Source organism: Neofelis nebulosa, chromosome 1 (genome assembly GCF_028018385.1).
Source record: "Neofelis nebulosa isolate mNeoNeb1 chromosome 1, mNeoNeb1.pri, whole genome shotgun sequence".
Lineage (NCBI taxonomy): Eukaryota > Metazoa > Chordata > Mammalia > Carnivora > Felidae > Neofelis > Neofelis nebulosa.
The window spans coordinates 121,927,351-121,950,855 of NC_080782.1; the positions used below are offsets into that span (position 1 = coordinate 121,927,351).

The window sequence follows — 23,505 nt, forward strand, 5'->3', positions numbered from 1 at the left end:
ATCCCACTGTGTGATTTGGGCAACTGCTTAACCTCTTAAAATCTCCACCCTATCTCCTCTAAAATGAAGAGAGTAGGGTGCCTGGGTGGCTCAGGTGGTTAAGTGTCCGACTCTTGGTTTCAGCTCAGGTCATGATCTCACAGTTCCTGGGATCGAGCCCTGCATCAGGGCTCCCCCATGCATGTTTTCTCTCTCTCTCTCTCTCTCTCTCTGTCTCTCAAAATAAATAAATAAACATTTAAAAGTAATAATAATAAAATGAAGACAATGAATCCCAAATCAGGGCTGTTGTGAGGATCACATGCAACTATGAGGGAAGTACTTAGCCCAGTACCCAGCACATAAAATGAACTTCATAAATTATTATTACCATTGTTGTAATTTGGCCCTTTTGATAAACCCATTTTAACTTCTGTTGCATTATTTTGAAAGGCTAATCAATTTAATGAGTGTTCCTAAAGTACAAGACCAAAAACATCCTATTCACTAAAAATCCTAATGAATTTGGAACCTACAAGCTCTGCCTCTAATGAAAAAGGTAACAATCGTACGAGGCTTTTGAATTTGAAACGCCTCTGTTGGCGTGAGCCTTCTGAAGACTCCAATTCCACACCATGTTTTCTCTTAAGTCTACCCTGAGATGGGAGGTCAACAGCCGCCCCTTGCTCCTGGGATGAGCATAAATTCCCATGCAAACCTGGGACCGTAACAATGTGGCCAGACCGAGTGACAGGGTGGCTCAACTGGTTAAGTGTCCGACTTCAGCTCAGGTCACCATCTCACAGTTCATGGGTTTGAGCCCCGTGTCGGGCTCTGTGCTGATGGCTCAGAGTCTGAAGCCTGCTTTGGACCCTCTCTCCCTTTCTCTCTGCCCCTCCCCCACTCATGCTCTGTCTCTGTCCCTCTCTCACTCTCTCAAAAATAAAAACATTAAAAAGCCATTTAAAGAGCATCTCTGAAATAGAAACACACACACACCACGACTACCAACACCAACACCAACCTTAGATTGAACAGCTTCCTGGAATGAAGGGTTTTAAGCCAAAGGAGCTGCTCCAGGGTGAGAACTTTAGCCTTGGTGGCAGGCAGTGGCAGAAGAGTGGTAAAGGGGAGGGCCTGTCATGCTTTAGGGGCAAAAGAAAGCTTATAAGATAAAAAACAAACAAAAACCACTATATATTCAGTCTTCCAAGAGGGCAAGCCCAGTTATATAAAACAAAATCTTACAGTTTTAGTCTTTCCGGGATAGTAATTTATGGTAAGAAAGGTATGGATGAAACTGAACTCTTTACAATGTTTATCAAGAGAAGTGTAATAAGCAAACTAGCAACACGGGAGGATAAATTTTGCTGCTTAAAAAAATGCAACCATTTTTTAAATGACTGTAGCCTCTACTGTATACAAATGAAGCTACTTAAAAATAAATTATAGCTATCTTTTAATTAAGAAAAGTCTATTAAGCTCTTGGTCCCAGAGGTACATGCTTGAAGGTAATCATAATCTATTCCCCCTATTTCTTGTAGTTCAGACTGACCCTATTGCCAATTCTTCTTTTTTTTTTTTAATTTTTAATGTTTATTTATTTTTGAGAGAGAGAAACAGAGCATGAGCAGGGGAGGGGCAGAGAGAGAAGGAAACACTAAATCCGAAGCAGGCTCCAGGCTCTGAGCTGTCAGCACAGAGCCCAATGCAGGGCTCAAACCCTTGAACCGAAAGATCATGACCTGAGCAGAAGTCAGATGCTTAACCAACTGAGCCACCCAGGCACCCCTCTAATGCCAATTTTCTAAATGAGTAAGGAATTAGCTGAGTTATCTGAGTCTGGGTATATTCAGACATATCTTACAAATAAAAGCAGATCCTTCAGAGTGGGAAAGTTACTTCTCACTTGATACTTTTGTCCCTAACCTTACGTCCTCTCCTGATGAGGTGGCAAACTATAGTGAAATGTAGCAAAAGGCCAGATAAAGGACATCAGGTGAAATATTTATCAAAGACTACTTCAACCCAAGTAAGCCATTCCACCACAACCTGAGAAAGTTGGGCACAGAGGCTTGCTCCACTGACGGACTCTGGCCCATGACCTGGAGTCCCCTTTCCGAATACCCAAATTGTGACCTCCTTCCTCCTTCTCCCAGGATACTGAGGAGACCAATGAACAAAGAAATTGGTGGAATTGCTCAAATACTTTCAGAATGCCAAGTACCAGGAACGGGACTGCATTCAGACAAAACACCAGGTTCTTAGAAACTAGACTTCCCACATACACACCCAATTTAAATTAAAAACTGGGGGTGGAAAAGAAGAGAAAGCAAGGATCCATACACAACCACGTTCACAACAGTATTATTCACAATAGCCAAAACGTGGAAGCCACTGAGCGTCCATCAACAGATGAATGCATACACAAAATGTGGTATATAAATACAGGGAAATACTATTTGACCACGAAAAGGAACAAAGTACTAATACATGCTACAACATAGATGAACCTTGAAAACATGCTAAGTAAAAGAAGCCAAACACAAAAGGACAAATGTTGTATGACTCTATCGACAAGAAATACCTACAATAGATTAGAGGTCAGCAGGGGCTAGAGGGAACGGAGAGTTATATTTTCTTTTGAACCCCCTGTATTGCCAGCTCTCTACAAATGTCCAAAGATCACAGTCTAGAAATCATGTTTTGCAAAATTATAATGAAGGGTCCGTATTTCTATTCCTAGAAACTCTTTTCCCTGCACCTCATTCATCCATATAAAAGCACACTGTCTGGGGTGTCTGGGTGGCTCAGTCGGTTGAGCAACTGTCTTCGGCTCAGGTCATGATCTTGAGATTTGTGGGTTCGAGCCCTGCACTGGGCTATGTGCTGACAGTGCAGAGCCTGCTTGGGATTCTCTCTCTCTTCCTCTCGCTCTGCCCTCCCCGACTCGTGCGTCCCCACACACCTGTGCACACACACTCTCTCTCAAAATAAATATTTTTTAAAAAGAAATAAAAATTATGAATCCAATATTAAGAATGTAAGTGACTAGGGGCACCTGGGTGGCTCAATCAGTTGAGCACCTGACTTCAGCTAAGGTCATGATCTCACGGTTCATGGGTTTGAGCCCCAAGTCAGGCTCTGTGCTAACAGCTCAGAGCCTAGAGCCTGCTTCGGATTCTGTGTCTTTCTCTCTCTTCCTCCTCTGCTCATGCTCTCTCTGCCTCTCTCTCAAAATAAATAAATAAACATAAAACAAATTTTAAATCACACTTTCTAGCTTTGATGCCTTTCTTGGACATCTCTATTCACTTGGGGGAAAGAAATGTGGCTACGTCCCAGTGATAATATCCACAGGGTCCTAGACATTATCAAAATACACATCTATCAGGACACAGCAAGGGAAACATTCAGAGTACTTCCTCTGAGATACAAACTTGGCAAAATTTTGGTTCTTGCTCATAAGTCTCCTAGGCTGTTCGATAATGACAGCTCCAGAAAACCTTCTGGCTTCATGACCACGAGTACCTGGAAGTAGCTCATCCCACAAGAGCCAAAATCTTAAGGCTCCATCTAGAAAACACACAAAAAACCTGTGGGAAACCCTGGATCTAAACCAAAGTTCTACAAGAAGAAAATGGTAACAGACAACTCCCAACCCTCGCATGTTTCCATGGTAATACATGTTACAGTGGCAGCTCTGGCCTGTGGAAGCCTCTGGAAACCCCTGGGACATTATTTATGGCAGTTACAGGCAGCTACAGGCCCTGGATGTGAGCTGGACAAACTCGGGATAAAGCAGACAGAGACAGACTGCCCTGCTTTATCTCATCATGTACTTCCTCACCTTTCCTCACTGGACGGGGGTGTCTCTCAGTGAAAGAATATTTTACAAGCAAGCCATTCATCAGGACTCCTAATTAAAAAGTTGCAGAGCGTAACACTGGAGCGGATTTTGCCGTCTTCTGACACTTCATTAACCTCATCATTGTTCTTCTACCTAGAGCAGCAGTCTCCGGAATGACTACATAGGTTCTGTCCTTCACAGTCAGGCAGAAAAAGAAACAGTAACACTTTGCCTGAAAACTAACTCCTGCCTATGACCACAAGAGTTATGCCAGATCATGAACAAAACAGGAACAACATGACAAGGAAAAGAACATCTACTTAGACTTTACTATATTTAGGAAAATTCACCTTTACTCAGAGGAAAATGGAGTAGGAATAATAAATAATCTATTTTTCATAGACCTTTCTAATAAAGGCTAAAATGTTATCCACTTCTCTCTGAAGGAGACAGCTAAGAATAAATAGCTAGGAATTTGACCCATATTGTATACCAATGGCTGCACATTTTGTGAATTTTATTTTTTTTTAAGTTTATTTATTTTGAGATTGAGAGAGAGAGAGAGAGACAGTGAGCAAGCATGAGCAGGGGCAGAGAGAGAGGGAGAAAGTGAATCCCAAGCAGGCTCCATGCTATCAGCGCAGAGCCTGATGCAGGGCTCGATCTCACGAACCATGAGATCACGACCCAAGGAGAAATCAAGAATGGGAGGCTTACCTGACTGAGCCATCCAGGCGCCTCCATTTTGTGAATTTTGAATTGAGTTCACTTATTTCCCCCTCTTTTGCTTTTGTTTCTTTTAGCTCAGTGGCAAAACTAAACTTATGTTTTAAATACATAAATAAACCCTGAGGATGTAGTTCAAACTGAAACCATATCCATTTATTTTCTGCAACTGGTGAGCTGAAACATAAAAATATTCACCCAACCAAAACAGTGTTTCTGTTTGAGTCTGTCTCTGGTATGAAAATGGGAGGAAAATGCCGGACTCTGCTGGAGTAAGGCATTCAACTTTATCTCACTCCAGGTGAGAATTTGGTAAGACTTAAAGAGGGAAAGATCTTGAGTAGTCAGTCGCATGAAACCCAAGGGCAAGACTCAAAACTCTAGGTTTTAAATGACTCGGACATTCTCACTTACCCACCAGAACCAGAATCCCCTCCTTTGTTGGTTCCCTACAAGAGGAAAGTCACAGATCCCATTTTCTTTTTCAGCTGAAATGAAAACTCAAGAGGTCAAAACATGGATTCATTTAAAAAAAAATTTTTTTTTTTTTAGTTTCTTTATTTTGAGAGAGTGAGAGAGCACAAGCAGGGGAGGGGCAGAGAGAGGACAGACAGAATCCCAAGCAGGCTCCACACCATCAGTGCAGAACCCAGCGTGGGGCTTGAACTCACAAACTCTGAGGTTGTGACCTGAGCCAAGATCAAGAGTTGGACGCTTAACTGCGCCAGCCAGGTGCCCCTAAAACCTGGATTCTAGCGCTTACTTATTATGGCCTTGCTGTTCAGCCCCTAAGGTCTCTTCCGAAAGGTCTAACAGGTACTTCTGCAATCTCAACGGATGTAAGGGATGTGAAATATGGCAGACAAAGCAAGGGCAGATATTTTATCTCATAAACTATCTTTATGTAGTTATGAATTAATGATACATGCGGACAGATTGCTGGGCAAGCTGGAACACTGTTGTATTCTGGAAATGTTGACATCTTAGGCACAAAATATTAAAAACTGGTGACTTATAGGTAAAACAGAGGGCACGTGTGTGAGCCAGAGGCTGTCCCCTCAGAGAGCAAAGGACAGTGACATACAGGCCTGGCATGCAGTCCTGACCATCTTTCGCAATCTCTTTTGATTGGCTTTTTCTCCTCTTCTTTTGCATAAGGGCCTATTCTTGGCCTTTCTCACTCTCCTTGGGAGAATACAGCTGCTCCCACACCTTCGTGGACAGCCTGTTCCCTGATGATTTCCAACTCATATCTGCACTTCTTTTGGGAGCTGCAGGTCAGTATGTTCAACTGCCTGCAGGACACTGCCAAGTGCATGATCAGCGAACACCTTGAAAGTAATTAACTCTCCCTTTCTCAGTCCCAAATCTATTCCTCCTCCTAATTCACTCATGAAAATCCTGAGCTCGGAAGCAAAAATTATTCCCAAATGACTCCCATGATGCTTTCTTTCTCCGTCTCAAAATGGACAGATTTCCAGCAAGAAGAAGGTGGCCAGAGGTTGACCACGTAGCAGGGAGATGTCTGCTTACCCTGAGACCAGGTGGGTGGGTGTGAGGAGGTGTGTGTAGGACGGGGGCATAGGGAGCTGTTCCCAGGAGAGGGAAAGTTAGGGGGGTTGGTCAAACAATCCACTGCAAACCCCAAGAGCTTTCAATATTTATACTCGGTATGATTGTTTATAGGACCTTCCTTACTGCTTATAGGATAAAGAAAATTACAAGATTTATGTAGAGTTTGCTTATGTCTTGGGATACCAGGATTTTTATAGCTTTCTTTAGCCAAGTCACCATGTGCTTAAATAAAAATACAAAATCTTCTCAAGAACGGAAAAAAATCTTCTAGAAGTAAGGAATGTTGAGCAGTCTCTGATTCTTCTCCCCTGAATTGTTGCTGCCTCTAGCTGAAGTATTCCCTTTCTTTGTTTCTACTTAGGTCTCAGACCGACTAACAACTTTATAAGGAACGTTATAAAACAAGTAAGCAAAGACATAGAATACTTATGTCCTCACGGTGTTAAAACTTGAAAGCTAGACATAATCTAATAACCAAACTCGTTAACTTTATTTTTAGAAATGAAGACACTAAGTCCCAGAGAGAGTAAGTGAAGGGTCTGGAAGCCACAAAACTATAGTGGAGCAGAGACAGGACCCAAACTTGGTAACTTATCTCCTCATCTTATATTCTTTTCATTCTCTCAAACTGTCTATCTTAAATCAAAATCTTGATTTCAAAATCAGTCTTGATTTCTTCCCTCCATCCCAAGGTTGACGACTCCTTGGCTTTCTGTCAGCCTCCCTGTACCATTTTGGTTCCTTGGCCCCTGAAAATTGGTTGATCCAAATATCTTGCTATACTCAAGGTCAAATTCCAAATGCTCTAACAAACCAGTTCTTTTTTTTTCTCATAAACATTCCACTCAGTTCTGGCTTCCATCTCAGCAACGTGCCTGATTTACAATGGAGCTACCTGGTAATGGGGACTGAAATCCCTGAGGAATCTCCATGAGTGGCCAGGGTTCAGGTAACTTGTTCCAGCCCTTTTAGGAGTCTACAGTGAGTCTACCAAAGAACACAGGAAAACAGACCCTAAATTTTGAACATTACTCTCCCAGTATACTAATGCCTTAATCATATAACTATTATAACTGCACGTGTGTGCATTTACACACACAAACTCACACAACGAGAGCTAGAACGTATTTATTGAGGGTGATTATTCTTGCTGGAATATCAACAAAAAGGCACTTGGAGATCATGGGATTTTATGTAGCATGATGCAGTAAACTCAGTCCTCAGCTGGAAGTCATCATTATGTGTTCCTTCTCCTGATTCTGCTGGCCAGAACCGTAAGAGAGCCTGATCTGCATGCCAACTCAGGATATGTGTGGAATCGGCAGGAATTTCATTTGTCCGGGGCCCCCCAAAACCTCATAAAATGGTAGTTTTCAAATATCTTTGGCTCTCTCTGAAGTATGGAGACGAGAGACGGTCTCCAGATTTGTAAAAGATAAATGGTTGAGAAGGGACATTATGTGATGGGTGATATTCCTTCTCTAAAAGTTTATGTATGGATTTAAATTTGCCTTGGCTGCGTTCATAGGGAGTAGTTAAGCGGAACACTAACTATTTTTCTGGAATTTTTGCTTCTGGTACTTAGAAGGGATTTAATGTGCCTCCCTTCCCTGTTCCACCCTCAGGCAAAGCCTGAAATTGTTTTGTTGTTGTTGTTGTTGTTGTTGTTGTTGTTGTGTTTGTCGGTTGGTTTTTAGTTTTTTTAAAAAATATTTTTGAAAGAGAGAGAGACAAAGCACCAGCAGGGGAGGGGTAGAGAGAGAGAGGGAGACACAGAATCTGAAGCAGGCTCTGAGCTCTGAGCTGTCAGCACGGAGACCAACATGGGGCTCAAACTCACAAATGGATTGCAAGATCACGACCTGAGCTGAAATCAGCTGCTTAACCAACTGAGCCACCCAGGCACCCCTGGAATTGTTGTTTTAAAGGTCTGAGCATCCTATCCCCTTTACTGGCACTGCTTCCCCCTTCCCTCTCCTTTATCCCTAAGGGAATAAGAGTAAGCATTTCTGATTTAGGGGGATTGTACTAGATCATCCAGAGGGAAGGATGTGGGCCTCTGCTTCACGCCAAAAAAGCAAAAGCAGCCAGACTCAGCAGGGTGGCTAAAATTGTTTGGAAGGTCAGGGTTGTGGTGTTTCTGTGTATACTGCTTAAGCATCTGGGCGTTCCTGATGTGGGGTAACCTGAACAGGAATGGGGGGTTGCTGCTAAGCCACAAAGTCTTGACTGCAGTGCCAGGGGCTTCTGTGCTCTCCCTCATCCTAGAAAGAAAGCCCTTTGAAGGCCATCTCTGGGTTCCTTGGGGTAAACAGTACCCAAGAGAGGGACAAGAAAAGCCACCTGAAAACAGCAATACATGTCCCAAATTCCTCCTAATTCAATTTGTGAGACCAGGGTTACTCTGATATTAAAACCAAAGACATTATAAGAAACGTACAGGCCAATATCCCTCATAACAAAAATTTGAAAACACTGAACAAAATATTAGCAAATTTAACCGAGGGATACAGAAAAGGGATAATGGTGCTATGTCCATACAACAGAAAATGACTCAAAGTAAAGAGGACCAAACTACTGATACACATGACAACAGGGATGAATGTCAAAAACATCACACCAGGGGCACCTGGGTGGCTCAGTCTTTAAGCCTCTGACTCTTGATTTTGGCTCAGGTCATGTTCTCAGGGTTCCTGAGTTGGAGCCCGAGTCGGGCTCCACGCTAATGGCGAGGAGCCTGTTTCAGAGTCCTTCACTCTCTGCCCCTCCCTTGCTCATTCTCTCTTTTTCTCTCTCAAGAAAAAATAAACTTTTTTTAAAAAGGGCTTATTAAAAAAAATAAATAAAAGCATCACTCTAAGTCAAAGAAGCCAGATAAAAGCGTGTATGTGTGTGAATAGAGATATAGCTACAGATGATTCTCTATTTATGAAAACTCTAAAAAAGACAAATTATGGCATTGCGACAGAAGGCAGATCAGTGGCTGCCTGGCGGGGAGGAGTGAGAAAGATGAGAGGTGAGGTCTGACTGGGATGGGATGCGAGGAAATTTTTTGGGGTGATGGAAGTGTTGTAGATCTTGACTGTAGAGGTTATCACATGGATGAATAACTCTCCCCAACCTTATCAACACATATACTTAACAGAGATGCTTATTATTACATGTAAACTATAACTCAATACATTTGATTTTTTAAAAATCTAAAAATAAAAATCTGACAAAGCAAGCTTGTCTAACGAGGTCCTAATATTTATTTACTTTTTTTTTTTGAGGTCCTAATATTTAAAAGGCCCCAACATTTGGTGAGGCTGGCCAAAAACACTGTAATTATCAGGGTGAAATCTCACAGCACCAAGGATTCCCCAGAAGTAGAGGCAGGGCAGTCTTGGGAAAGGCAGTGGCAGTGGGAACAGCATAAAATAATCAACCCGAACCCTGAGACCTCATCATAAGAGACATCATGTCTAAAAGCCCTGGGCGTGATGTCCCTCAACAGTCCCTGAGAGCTCAGCCTTCAAGGTTTACAAGGGTTTAGGCCCCTCCTTCAAGTCTTACAAGCTGTTTGTTTTTCTCAGGGGAGGTCTCTGGGAACTCAGAGCATCACCCAGAGGACAGCCAGGGAGGGCACAGGGACCTCAGTCGTGTAACCATGAGCAGCAGGATTCTGCCCATAACCTGAACAAGCCTGGAAGCGGATTCTTCCCCCAGGCTCCAGAAACGAACTCCACGGCACCCACACCTCGATTTCAATCTGTGAGACAAGAACAGAAACTATGCTCCCCCAATTTCCGACCCACAAAACTGTAAGACACTAAGCCTCTAAATTTGTGGTAATTTGTGATCTAGCTCCAATAGAAAAGTTGATGCAGGTTATAACAATGATAGCCACATACAAGAACTCTATAGACTTTACTGGACTAAAAATTCAAAGAGAAGAGAGAATCCATCCCACTGTTCTAACACCTCTTCCTTTTCCTTCACATTTCATGAGGAAAATCAACATATGTGTATCTAGTGGTCCATACTCCCAAAACTAAACTGTTAATTCCCCCTTTGGTTTGACCTGAATGATTCCACAAACTGACATTTTGTATGGAAGTGGCAATATCTTTACAGTGGACCTTCTGTTTGAGTCAAAAGATTTGAGATTTTCTTGATTATAGTATGGAACTGAATTTTGATAAGAGACTTTCTTTAATTTCTGAAGAAAAGTAAATTAAAAATTTACTTTATATACAGAATTAACTTTGATTTCAAACCTACTCTTCACTTAAAACCCAGACACAGGGATGTTCAGTATATCAGCCTTATTAATATGTGACAAAGCTCTGTTAAGCCAAGTTTTCATTTTTAAAGACGGGAAATTCCAGGTATAATCAAAGTGGTTCCTTAGCAATCTGTAAAATATTCTTCCGTGGTTCTTCACTAGGTGACAGCAACTTATTAAATACCTTTTTCTTCCCTTAAAAAGTTTTGAATAAAATTTTTTGCTCAGACAGCTAATGTTCAGGTAGCATTAACATCTAGGCAGTAGTGAGACTGATTCACCACTAGTTCCATGGAAATCAATGGAGTTCATACCCATCCAAAAGCTACCCTTAGGATGATTTGAGTAATAATCCCAAATCTGAGTTATACAGATTTTATACTACATTAATCCAAAAGGGTTTTGTTGGTTTGTTTTGTTTTGTTTTTTACATCCAATTTTGAGAAATAATCGATGGGGTGCCAGGATGTCCCAATGACCATTGTGTCAGGGAATTGCCTGGGCCTGGGTTGTATTTTTAGTCATCACTAGGAGAAATATTTTCAAACGGTGCATGGCTGAAAAGGTCCTATTCTTCCCTAATTTCATATGCTAATTCTACAATATGCAAATAGAGTACCTTTCCATCTTTCTTAGATCTTCACACACTCCTCTGCAGCCAGGATTTATTTCCAAAGCTCCCAGATATTTAAAGTTTTTATTTTTAAGGATTTGTGCACTAGATTACTCAAAAGCTAATTAATTTATCTACAGAACTTCCGATTTCTCCCACTTTTCAGGTGTCGTGTCTAGTTGCAATTCTCAACCACGGTTTATTAAAAAGACAAGCTGCCTCTTGAAAAGCTGCCCTTAGGCCATGGGTAAAGAAGCCAGTCACAGGTACTGGCATAGGAGGTGCCTCCTGGAGGACAAGGGTGATGTCCAAGCCCACAGCCCTCACCAAGTGCAAGATGAGGCCACCTGGGATCTCCCAACCAAGAAGGAAGCAGCCAAGCAGCCACATGAGTCAACCAACATGAAAACAGAAGAAACACTCAACCAGTCCACAAATTGGTAAGAGATAATAAATCATTATTATTTTAAACCATTGTTTTTTTGGGGTGGCTTGTCCTAGCAAGGCTCACTGCATTGTTAGCAAAATACTGAAAAACGTCTGCCTAGGATATGGAGTAATATCGTATACTTATGCTATTGTACTAGAGGTCTTACTCAGAACAAGGAGGTAGGAAATATACACAAAAGGGCTAAGGGGTGGAAAGTAAAAATAAGATGGTCAGTATTTGGAGATGACATGAATACACATGATGTGAATACACACAGAATACAAAAATACCTATTAGGTTTAATAAACAAATTAAGCAAGGTCACTGGTTTAAAAATGAGACCGAGATTTTTCTTTCACATACAAGCCACAAACACGCCGAAAATTAAAATGATGCCATTTACAATAGGATCAAAAGGTATGAAATTCCTGGCAATAAATTAAATGAATGGCATGTAATACTTCTATACAGAAAACTATAAAATACAAAAACATTCATAAATAAAGGAAGAGCTATAATATAGACAGGAAAGTTCAGTATTCACAAATGTCCTCCCCATGCTAATGTACAAACACAAAGCAAGTACAAACAAAACCTTGGCATGGTTGTTTCCTCTTTTTCCTGGAAATTGACCAGTTGATTCTGAAGTCATATGGAAATACAAAGAGCTAATAAAACAGATAATCTTGAATTAAGAACAAAACTGAAGGATTGAAACTGCCAAATATCAAAGCCAGCCTTACCCTGATACCAAAGCCAGGCAAGAACACTATAGGTCTGTATCCCTAATGAGCACAGATGCAAAACTCCTGATGAAAATATTAGCACACTTAATTCAACAGTGCATTAAAAGGATCACACACCATGATCGAGTGGGGTTATTCCTGGGATGCAAGGATGGTTCAATATATGCAAATCAATAAGCGCGATAAACACATTAACAGAACGATAAAAATCATAGGCAGACAAGAGAAACACATTAAAGGTAGCTGGTAAGGACTTTAAAATAACTATGCTTGGGGCACTGGCTGGCTCAGTCGGTTTAAGCGTCCGACTCTTGAGCATTCAGCTCAATTCATGATCTCACGGTTCGTGAGTTTGAGCCCCACATCCAGCTCCATGCTGACAGTGCAGAACATGTTTGGGATTCTCTCTCTCTCTCTCTCTGCCTCTCCCCTATGCTCTCTTTCTCAAAATAAATAAATAAACTTAAAAAAAGTAACTATGCTTAAAATACTGAAGAAAATGGGGAAGTATATGGAGCAAATAGGTTAAAAAGTTGGAAACATTTAGAGAATTGAAATCTATACTTATTTTTATTTTTCAGTTTTACTGAGGTATAAGTGACAAATAAAATTGTAATACAGTTAACATGCACACTGTAATGATTTGATTGTACAGATTTCGTTTCCCTGGAGGGTCTGTAACTCCAATCTTTATCTCAAGATATTGCAAAGGCTTCAGTTTTGCTTTTCATAGGCCTTCCATTTAGGTTTTTAGTCCTGCACAGCCCCACAAAGCAACAAATTACCTGAAGAGGAAAACTGATTATGTGCTTAAGGCCCTTCTAACTATCTGCCAACAAGTTCTCCTTCTAATTTTTCAACTACCTTCTTGACTATTTAGAGTAAGGACATTTCCCAGATACACTTTTAGCTCAGTGTGTCCATGTGACTGAGTTCATGTGTCATGTGGCAGCCTATAAAAGCCTTTCTGAAAATAAAGCTGATATAGGAGGCCCTTTACCCTTTCCTTTTTGCCTCTTTCTGTTGGGTTAGAATGTGGTTATAATGGCAGGAGCTGGAGCAGCCATCTTAGACCATGAGGTGAACTCAGTTAGAGAAGTCATGCGGTGAAGCAGGGACGGAAGCTGAATATTCTGCAAAGCAGAGCTACTATACCCACTCCTGGACTACATACCATAATACTTTTAGATGAGAGAAAAATAAACTCTCATTTTAACAACAACAAGATCAAGGTCCTGGGAACACGAAACATGACAGAGACAAACAGGGCATTCCTCACTTATTATGGACTTAGTTATGATATAGTAAACATAACTAAAACTCAGATGCTGCAAGCTAAAAAGGAGACAGTGAGGATGTTGGGTTATCTCTAGGACAGTTGTGTCCACCACAATGGCATAGGTTGGTGGTGTACCAATAAAGTTACGATGGTACAGGTTAGGTGTTCTGCCTCACCAGTGCCTTAGAGTAGATCAGACCTGGAGAAGCCAACGTGAGCCAATCAAATCCCTAAGAGACTTAAGTATGTAAACCATATCAACACATTATGCTCTGTTTAACTCCACTGTGTAGGTGGGATGATTTGAAAACATGTTCACTGGGTCTCCATGTCTACCTTGGTTCATATCCTCCAAGGATGGCCCTCTAGCTTTTCCTTTGAGCTATTCCTTATCTTTCTGATACACTCCTCTAGTACGTGCCATTTGGTTCTCATGATGCAGATGCTATTGTTGTCGTCACCAATTTTTAAATGGAAGAACGAAGGCTTATTAGTGAGGTAAAGGTAAAACCTGGTCCAACAGGCGGGTGTAGACTCAGGCCTAGCTTATTCTAATGGCCCTGCTCTTAATCACCCTGCCACTCTGTCTCCTTGAAAGGGTTCAGGGGTTCCATATGAGTACCCTTATTTAATTTCCAAAGCTGTGCATTTTATACTTGGTGAAGTGAAGGCTCAGAGAGGTTAGACAACTTACTCAGGGCCACAAAGGCTATGAGCAGCAGAGCTGTGCCTTGAACTCAGGCTTGTCCGAGGCAAAGCCTAGAGTCTTATCCACCTTACTATGTAGGCTCTCTTGACTGCTTAGCCAAGGATAAGCAGGTTCCTCCTCTGATAAGTGGAGACAGTAAGAAGCAACCAAATTTGGAGCTTGAGGAGGTACGTTAGCCCTTTCAAAATTACGGCTTTGGAGTCATCAGTTTCTACCAAGAGAGCTCCTTATTTTTTCTAAAATGGAGAAAATGATGACATGTGTCCTTTGAAGGGAGTTCTCTTCACTCCTTCAAACTCATTTGACAAGGACTTGCCATTTAAAGAGATATAAGATTATTTATATGAGGTCTGCTCAATAGATTACATTTTACAATAGTAATTTTTTACTGTTGTGTTGTTGTAATTACCTCCAACATTTAGATTTGCCAGCCAATGGCTTGAAAGAGTTAATGTGCCTCCTTGAACATTTAGTGTCTTACCATGCAGTGCCTTAGGCAGTGAGGAGAGGCAAGTATCAAGTACTATAAATTTTGAGTTGGGAATTATCACCACATGAAAACACTCCCAGGACTTTCAGGGTGTGTTTGTTCTTTTTTTTTTTTTTTTTAATAGTTGAAAAAAAATTTTTTTTAACATTTATTTATTTTTGAGAGAGAGAGAGAGAGAGAGAGAGAGCGCGCGCATGAGTGGGCGAGGGGGAGAGAGAGAGAGGGAGGCACAGAATCCGAAGCAGGCTCCAGGCTCTGAGCTGTCAGCACAGAGCCCGACATGGGGCTCAAACTCATGAACCATGAGATCAGGACCTGAGCCAAAGTCGGAGGCTTAACCGACTGAGCCACCCAGGCACCCTCAGGGTGCGTTTGTTCTAATATGCTACAGCCTGAGAAGAAACAGCACAGGCACCATGATTAAAAAAAGAGACTGGCCACCAAAACAGCGCAAAGTAGACAAGTTTTCATTTATTTTCCTTGGAGCATGCCTGTTGGCAGCTCTACTTATTTGGTTAATGGAATATTCTTGATTCACTAAACATGCTCATTAAGGAAAAGGAGCCTCCAGGACTGGGGTGGGATAGGGAGCCGCCCTTGCTCTCCCTGGCACGTTCTCCAAGAGCGGTGCCTTTTCAATGACTCCCAAAGATAGTATGTGGACAGGATGGGCGTTAGAACCATGGTGAAAGACATTAAGGAAAGCAACACGAAGACAAGACTGTGAGTCTCAAAGGGAAGGAAGTTACAGGGTGGAGCCTCTTTGGCGGGCTCCCGGGACACCACTGGGGGAGGAATGTGGGCCATGAGAATAAGGGTCAGTGTAAGACCCCACCTCCAGGCTGACGGCTCTTACACGAGGACTGGTCTTACCTCTGCATAGCTAACCTGCCCGTAGACTGTATTCCAAGAGTAATCACGGTTCATCCACCAGGACCTTTGGGCCCTCAGTCCCCCTCCTGGTGCTACTTATGAAATGCAGCAGGCTCCAGAGTAGGAAATAAGCTCTGAACACTGATGGCCAGAGCCCATTAAAAGTCTGGTGGCCAGGAATTGTGCCTGTCAACCATTTGCAACCTGATTTAATGTCACACCTCTCAATCTGTGTCCCTCACCTCTGAAGCTGGAAGAAGACAATTTTTTATGGTTTCCAAAATCTAACTCAAAGTGGCAGCTAAAACCTGTGATTGACGTTTGCATTGTCACAAAAGGAGACAGTGTTGGCGGGAACTTTCGGTTCCGGGAAGACTAAGTCCCATTATAGCGAATGAGACTGCAAGAGAAGATAATCTTAACTCTTCCCGGAACCCACTTATTTCCAGCAATATTTAATACCATGTAACTCCAGTACCACCCGACTCTGCTAATCCCTTGTAGTTTTTCATGTTAAATCTGACCTGTTACTAATATACTGAGGGCAAAAACTCTTCGGTCAAATATTGACTCACTTTTTTGACAGATGATTCCCATCAGTGACTGACGATTGCTGAACACTTTGAGATGTTTAATATCATGACCTGCTTCTCTTTTAAATACCATTATGACCATTTGTTATCTACTTGTCATCTCTGCTCCTCTGACTGATCTCCCTACTCCTCCAGCCTTCTAACTTGATACCTGCTCTACCCCAAAGTGACATCTCATGGCTCAAAGACTATTGAAAAGACCTCTAGGTGACAAACATTCACTAGATTTATTGTGGTGGCTATTGTGACGTATATACAAATATTGAATCATTACGTTGTACACCTGAAACTAATATACTATTGTATGTCAATTACACCTCAATAAAAAAAAGGCAAATTTATGGTATGTAAATTATACCTCAAGGAAGTTGTTTAAAAAAGAATCTCTGAAGTTCACTTTGGGAAGGATTGCCTGACTGCAGGGATATATCCTTACTCTGGGTTTTGAGTTTGGTTAGCTTAAAAGCTCTGCTGGGACTAATCGACTCTGCAGGCTATGACAGAGCCCTAAAAACAAGGACAATTCAGGCATGTGAGCACATACACAAGAAATAGTTTTAAATAATTTGGTTACATCAAGTCCAAGATCCTTCCTGAGACTTCGTGCGCAGACACACACGGGACAACGTAATTCATTTCCCAACTTGAAGTAAAAAGGATAAAGTTAACTGAAAAGTGATAAGGAAGGAGCTAGGTTTTCCAAAGCTGCCATACACGTGGACACAAACAACTCTGCTCAAGAGAAGACAATCTTTCTTTTTTCTTCCTACATAGAAGTTTTGCCCCACAGTATTATAAACAGAAAAAACCAGCCATCCACGAGGAGGGAGGAAAAGCCCTATAGAGTTTGCCATTTCCCTGTTTTGTTTATTCTACCCCAGAAAGAGGGGCATGAAGTCACATAAACTCCCATACTCTAGGGGCTAAAACTTTTTAAAATTGCACTTTATGTTAAATAAACAAACTTTCTGAAGCACTGCCATTTGTTGGAGAAGAATGTAAATCTGGACTTAATGGGGCTCAGATGTCCTTCGGGGCTGTGTGAACATGACCATGAATGGAAACGTACTAAGCCCCAGAAGGTAATAGCGTGCGCAGCTGTGGTCTGTTCAACTAGAGAGTTTCTCCCTCCTTCGGAGATGAATTCTGTCTCCTGGACACCTAGAAGGGGGAGCTGTAGAGCTATCGAAGAGAAGTCGAGGGAAAGGGTTCAGGATGAGGGCTGATCAGAGAGAGCTTCTGATGTAGCCTAATACTCAACAGAAATGAGGAGCAAGGGTTACCAGTTACCAACCTTACCACAAATATATTACAGTTTACCCTGCGACGCTCCACTCTGCCCACATACCTCCATTCATCCCTCCGTGGTATACGGAACCTAGTGCAGGTGGAGTCTTCTCAAAATACCTCCCCCCCAAGCCAGATCTACACTCTCCCAGTGGAGGGATGCAGTTCTCCATCTTTGGTCAACGCCCTCTACTCTTTGTCTGTGGGCTCAGAAGACTCAAAAGCCCAGGACTCTCTCCTTATGACTGTTAAGGTCATGAAAAACAAGGCAAGACTGAGCAACTCTAAAACCAGAGGAGCCTGGGGAGACAGGGCAACTGATCGCAATGCGGACTGAAGTCTGGAGTTTAGTTAACAGTAATACACCATGGTAATGTGAGATGTTAACAATGGGGGGAAACTGGGTGAGGGGTGTATGAAAACTCTCTGTACCTCTTCACAACTTTTCTTTAAACCTAAAATCACACCAAAATAAAAAGTAAGAAAAATGCGAATCTGAAAAAACTAAAATCCGCCACAGTGGCACAGCATGAAAACTTAAGAACAATGACACCAGCAGAAACTTAGCACGAGTTGAGGATGCGTCAGGCACCGAGCCAGGCCGATATCAACACATACTGAGCCCTCTCAACAACCCCTGACATCAATCCTAATTTCACCCCCATTTCTGTCCCCCTCTCTCTCTGCTCATGCTCTCTCTCTTGAAAAAAAAAAAAAAAAGATGGATCAGATCAAGTTGATCCTACCTCCAAAAAAAGACCATTTCTTACTTGCCATGCCAGACACAGCACCTGTCATTCCATCATTTCTTCCCTTCACAAGGTGGGAAACATTTCCTTGAATCATAACTCAAAGAGATAAAACAGCATCTAAGAAAGGAGTAAAAATAATAAAGGGCTCTCATTTAGAAACACAAAAATTAAGAGACAGTCTGTTTCCCTATCCCCTTACAAGTTACCACGATTTGTATTCATGTTGTAAACTATAATTAAACATTATAAAACTATAAAGAAGAATCTAAAATGAATACTGAAACCTTCCCACAACACCCAACCTCCGGCGCTAAAGATTAGAATAAGAAGGGCTATGTTTAAGGTCCACAAAAGGCAGAGTTCACCAACAAAGAGAATAGAGAATTGTTCATCAAATCCTTGAACATGAGACCCTGAAAGCCCTTGGAATTTTGAAGGGGTAATTTTACAAAAAAAAAAAAAAAGAAAGAAAAAAAAAAAAAAAGCCATACTCTGTTTATCACAGTGTGAACTCCTAAAACTCTGTCTCTGGGGAGTTGGCATGAACAGAAAAGGTAAAAGCCCTCTGAAAAATTTAAGATGAATTCTTGGCTGATGAGCTCTAGCAGGCTGTTGAGGGAAGCTAGAGAGGTTTAAGCAGCATCCCAGAGTTTAAAAATTAACATGAGGGGTGTCTGGGTGGCTCAGTTGGTTAAACATCTGACTCTTGATTTCAGCTTGGCTCATGACCTCATGGTTTGTGAGTTTGAACGCTGCATCGGGCGCTGTGCTGACAGTGTGGAGCCTGCTTAGGATATTCTCTCTTTCCCTCTGCTCCTCCCCGCCACGTATGCCTCCATGCTCTCTCTCACTCTCAAAATAAATAAATAAAACTAAAAAAATAATAACATGAAACAGGTCAGCCATGCTTTCCCTGGGAGTCAGTATAGTTCAGTGAGAAGATAATAAAGTTCCATATTAGTTAGGAATATTTTCAGCTGCAAATAATGGAAACCCTAATAAACAATGGCAGACTCACTATAAGGACATTTATTCTTTGCTTAACAAGAAATCTGGAAATGGATGATCTCAGGATTCATTCACCAACTCAACCATTTTGTGAAGGTTGCCAGTCATTCCATCCTTCTGCTTAATTATACCTAGCGCAGAGACTTTATGTGTTTATATTTTTCCTTTTTAAAATTCTTTTTAAAAAATGTTTATTTACTTTTGAGAGAGAGAGTAGGGGAGAGAGGCAGAGAGAGAAGAGAGAGAGACTCCCAAGCAGGCTCCTTGCTGCCAGGGCATAGCCCAGTATGGGGCTCAGTCCCACAAACCATGAGATCATGACCTGAGCCAAGATCAAGAGTTGGTCACTTAACTAACTGGGCCACCCAGGTGTCCCTGTGCTTATATTTTTCAGTTCATGATTTCAAGATAGCTGCCATAGCTCCAGGCATCGGGATCCCAAGCTGGAAAGGCAGCAGGCAGGCAGACAGGCCGGCAGGCAGGCAGGGGAATAAAAACTTTCTTTTCACAAGAGTCTATTGATCTGGGAAGAGAACCCATCCTAGCAGCATCCAGTAAATTTCTCGTTAGGTCTCAAAGGCCAAAAGAAGTTTGCTCCCTTTTATGGGCTAAATGGTATCCCAGCCCCTCTAATCCATATGTTGAAGCCCTAAACTCTAGCATCTCAGAATGTGATTGTACTTAGAAACCTGGCCTTTAAAGATGTGATTAAGTAAAAAAAAAAAACAAACCATTATGGGGTGCCTGGGTGGCTCAGTCAGTCGAGTGCCCGACTTCGGCTCAGGTCATGATCTCGTGGTTCGTGAGTTCGAGCCCCGTGTCAGGCTCTGTGCTGAAAGCTCAGAACCTGGAGCCTGTTTCAGATTCTGTGTCTCCCTCTCTCTCTGCCCCTGCCCCGCTCATGCTCAGTCTCTCTCTGTCTCAAAATTAAATAAAACATTAAAAAATTTTAAAAAGAAACAAACAAAGCCATTAGGGTGGGCCCTGATCCACTATGAGTGCTGTCCTTATACAAAATTTCCAAATTTCCTCAAATTGGGACGCACAGTGAGACACCAGGGGTGTGTACCCACTGAGGAAAGAACATGTGAAGACACATCAAGAAGGCAGCCACCTGCAAGCCAAGGTAGAGATCTAAGGAGAAACAGATCCTGCCAACACCTTCCAGAACTGTGAGAAATAAATTTCCATTGTTTAAGGCACCCGATCTGTGGTGGTTTTTGTTTTTTGTTTTTTAATTTTTTAAAAACGTTTATTTATTTTTGAGAGAGAAAGAGAGACAGAGTGCAAGCAGGGGAGGAACAGAGAAAGAGGAAGACACAGAAGCAGAAGCAGGCTCCAGGCTCTGAGCTGTCAGCACAGAGCCCGACGCGGGGCTCGAACTCACGAACTGTGAGATCATGACCTGACCCGAAGTCAGACACTCAACCGACTGAGCCCCCCAGGCACCCCTGTAGTGTTTTTTTAAAAATGGCAGCCCTACCAAATTACTTCAGTGCCCTAGCTACAAAGTACTCTATATAAAGAAGACTTAGGGAAGGAAATGGGATGGCATGATTGTCTCAGGGTGGGCGCTCTTACCCCATACAAAACCGGTATTCACAGCACCTAGAGGGGTGGGGGAGAAACTGGTAGGTGGGCACCTAAAATATTTACCACAACCCTTGAGTGGAAAGAGCTAGTTTACAATTCTATCTCTGCTACTTAGTCGTGACCAAAGGTAAGACATAGAGCTTTAGTTCAGTAAAATGGAGAAAATAATTAAAAATTATTTTCCTTCCTACCCCTGAACTCTGAAATTCTAAATCTGAGGGGGCTCTCCTCAGAAAGGACTTTGTTTCTAAGACAAATCAAAACTCACAGGAACACACATACGGTATACATTCCTAAAACAGAGGTATCTTACAGTATTCAGTGATGTTATAACTTTCACTTATTCAATAGCTTATTTCCTGAAAAAATCAAGGGAACAAACTTAAATTTTTCTTACATTTTCAAGGCCCCAGGAACCCACAGCACATCAGCAAGTCATAAATGTAGCATATGCGTACACATACCTCCACAAAATGAAAGATCTGACGCTTCCTGTCAGATTACAAACACGCTGAGGGCAAATTTTGTTTACAATCATTTCTGTGATCCACAGGCTACACAGGTAGTGGCAACAAGGGCTGCTTGACTGAACGAATGGGAAACAATCAACTCTGGAAATCCATCTAGGATCTACTCGTTTCACAAAGATTTTCAAGTACTAACACTGTGTGTGAAGATGGGTCTTGGCATCTTTATTTTTATTTTTTAATGTTTATTTATTTTGAGAGATGGGCGGGGGGAGGGCAGGGAGAGAGAATCCCAAGAAGGTTCCACACTGCCGGCAAAGAGCCCAACACAAGGCTCAAACCCACGAACCATGAGATCAGGACCTGAGCCGAAATCAAGACAGGGACACTTAACTGACTGAACCAACCAGGTGACCTGGGTATTGGCATCTTAAAATGAGTCAGAGATCAAATTATTTTCATCTCTAAAGAGCCTGACATATTGGGAAAGCCATCATTGTAAAGTGGTAAGTGTTCTCCTGATATTTTTTTTAATTTTTTTAAATGTTTTTATTTATTTTTGAGACGGAGAGAGACAGAGTATGAACAGGGGAGGAGGAGGGAGAGAGGGAGACACAGAATCTGAAGCAGGCTCCAGGCTCTAAGCGGCCAGCACAGAGCCCAACGCGGGGCTCAAACTCACGGGCTGTGAGATCATGACCTGAGCTGAAGTCGACCACTTAACTGACTCAGCCACCCAGGCGCCCCAGTGTTCTCCTGATATTAAGAAGTTTTGGGGCGCCTGGGTGGCTGGTCGGTTGAGTGTCCGACTTCGGCTCAGGTCATGATCTCACAGTCTGTGGGTTCGAGCCCCGCGTCGGGCTCTGTGCTGACAGCTCAGAGCCTGAAGCCTGTTTCAGATTCTGTGTCTCCCTCTCTCTGTGACCCTCCCCCATTCATGCTCTGTCTCTCTCTGTCTCAAAAATAAATAAACGTTAAAAAAAAATTTAAAAAAAAAAAAAAGAAGTTTTATTTTTGGGGCACCTGGCTGGCTCAGGTGGAAGATCATGTGACTCTTGATCTCAGGGTCATGAGTTCGAGCCCCACGTTGGGTGTAGAGATTATAAATCAATAAACTTTAAAAAATATAAAGAAGTTTTATTTTTTAAAAATGCCCCCCAAAAAGATGTATTAGTTAATGGACAGTATGAAACAACCATTCAGGTGAGTGAGACACAAAGTTGACCTCTATTGGATGATTTGTTCTTCTCTAATTTTAGTTGGATTAAAGATTTAAATGTAAAAAACAGAAACATGTGTGATTAAAAAGAAAAAAAAAAAAAACCAACCTTAGTTTCTGGAAGAGTTTCTAAGCATGTCCAAAAGCAAAAAAAACAATAATAAAAATAAAGAATTGATAAATTTGATACATTTGTCATTTAAATCATTTTTCAGATGTTAGACAGAAAAAATACCATACACAAAACCAAATGACAGTTGATACAATGAGGACTTACTGATGGTCCCTATGACAAAAAAGGGTTATTTTCCTTCAGATGTAAAGAAATCTTCAAGGCAATAAGAGGCAGATAAATAATAGGAAAAAAGTCAACTTTACCCTAGCAGGAAGCTTATAGAAAAGGTTGATCATTATTTGGGAATAAGGTTGGAAGCCCATTCCTAATGAAATATTAACTTAAAAAAATCATAAAATATATGTATTTTAAGGTTGTCAAAGTTAACAAGTTTGCTTATACACGTATGGGTGATAGTGCACACAGTCTGGCATTCCTATGTATTCATTCTGGAGTTTAAACTGACATCACCTTCTTTGAAGGACAATTCAATAACATTTCTTATGATTTTATTTTCCCAGCTCTTTTAATCTAAACAAACAAACAAACAAACAAACAAAAAAAGCACCTCTAAGTGGAAGTTGTTCTAAAAATATAGTGCATGGAGATAGATTTTGATACTTATTATAGTATTGTTTGTAATAAAGCAAACCTAAATACTCATTAACAGGGAACTGGGTAAATACATTAGTACATTCACACAAGAGAACACAACGTAGCAATTTTTTTTTTAGTAATTCTAGATTTACTGAGATAGGAAACATCCAAAATGTGCTAAGTGAAAATAACAAGTTGTAGAACAAGATGTCCAATATGCTCCCATTTGTGTTAAAAATATATATATACATTTGTACGCTTGTAGGTTCCTTGAACATTTCTGGAAGGATATACAAAACGCTGTTAAACTGTGGTTAGGTCTGGAAGCGATTCTGCT

General features: G+C 41.5%; 1 pseudogene; it reads left to right on the forward strand.

Moving 5' to 3' along the window:
- The first annotated feature begins 11,253 nt into the window (after positions 1-11,253).
- The window catches only part of LOC131518702 (F-box only protein 27-like), a 77,812-nt pseudogene continuing 65,560 nt past the window's right edge, over positions 11,254-23,505 (forward strand).